Raw genomic sequence first — 1,084 nt, forward strand, 5'->3', positions numbered from 1 at the left:
ATTCTGACTCCAAAATTTCTCCAAATCTTTTCCAATGAAGAAACAAACTCATCTACATATTGGATGGCCTGAGAGTGAGTACATTTTCAGCAAATTTTCAATTTGGGATGAACTATTCCTTTAACTTTCCCATGTAAATACAGCAGACTTAGCATGAGACTGAGAGGTTTATCTGCAGAAGATTTATGTTGAAGCATTACAGTGGGATGTTTGCCACCTGTTGTCATTCAATAACATAAAACAAAAGAGAGGAACAGATGACAGCCTCTGCACTCACTAACAATCTGAGTGCATAAAACAGCACAGTACACCTGTAAAGTACACAATAAAACAGACAGCAGAGGAAACCATCTGTTTACTCTCCTAGGCACTGCAAACAACCTGCCTGCTAGCTGCTCTGGCATTATTGGCATGTAAGGAGAGAGTTTACAGGGTAGCATTCTGCAGATAATTGATTTCTGCAGTTAATTCATAAAGGTCTCAGCTATTCTTTTTCAATTAAACCTGGAAGCCGCCTGGGTCAAGTGGATCAATGGTGCGCCCACAGGTATGAGTTCAGAGCAGATTTACTTAGATTGACTAAGTAAACAACATATTGACTGACACACTCGCAGTCCTGAGCTTCCTGTGTTGCAGCTGATGACACAAGCTGAAAAGAGAGCATGCTGGGAGAGACTGACAGCTCTGTTCTCATATTCTGTTTAAGTTTGCTCTGGAAGACTGACCTATGGAGTTATCAGTTCCAGGGTTTACTTTTAACCTATAGTATTTCTTGTTGTAATAAGTATTTTTCTTTGCTTTTCTTGGTTTCCGTAGAGCTGAGGCACCAGCCAAGGCATCTCTCTCTCTCTCTCACACACACACACACACACACACACACACACTCTCTTATTCAAGTCTAGTGTCAGAAGGAAATCAGACAAGCAACACAACCTTTGTTGTAAAAGGATGATAAGGGAAAAAAGGATAAGTTCAGTCACTGCATAATGGCTGGCTTTACTTTGAAAGACCTCTGTTTGCAAAGCGCATAAGAAAGTCAGGTTTCTGCTGCATGATTTTAAGTCTTAGTCTGAGCAAATCTAAA

This window comes from Sinocyclocheilus anshuiensis, unplaced genomic scaffold, assembly GCF_001515605.1.
Source record: "Sinocyclocheilus anshuiensis isolate Anshui unplaced genomic scaffold, SAMN03320099.WGS_v1.1 scaffold869, whole genome shotgun sequence".
NCBI lineage: Eukaryota > Metazoa > Chordata > Actinopteri > Cypriniformes > Cyprinidae > Sinocyclocheilus > Sinocyclocheilus anshuiensis.